We start from the raw sequence: 438 nt of genomic DNA, 5'->3' as shown, positions 1-438 counted from the left end.
AATACAGTACTAAGAATCTTAATCAATGTATTTTATCATAATTGAGGCTTCTTGATGTACACATGTTTTTGGTAATGATTTAATTTAAAATTGAAAATTGAAAAATGTATATATTGTATTTTGAGAAAATAACTTTGTTTCTTTAGGAAAATTACAAATACATAAACAATAATATTTTTAATAGACCAATGCATAAAAAAATGATTAATATTTGTGATTTTAAAAATTATTGAAACAAGATTCTTTAAAAAACAATATTTATTATGCAACCAATGATTGATATAGTTTCTTATTTAGATATTGATCAGATATATTGTATTTTTAAAATCTTCATTATAAATGTTATATTTATAAATTTATTGTATATGTATTGTATATGTATTTATTGCATAATGTTATATTTATAAATTATAATAGTGAGTAATGTAAAATAAAAAA

Source organism: Apis dorsata, unplaced genomic scaffold, assembly GCF_000469605.1.
Source record: "Apis dorsata unplaced genomic scaffold, Apis dorsata 1.3 scaffold_115, whole genome shotgun sequence".
NCBI classification, from domain to species: domain Eukaryota; kingdom Metazoa; phylum Arthropoda; class Insecta; order Hymenoptera; family Apidae; genus Apis; species Apis dorsata.
The sequence above is the reverse complement of the archived record's forward strand: the minus strand, read 5'-3'. Positions refer to the sequence as shown.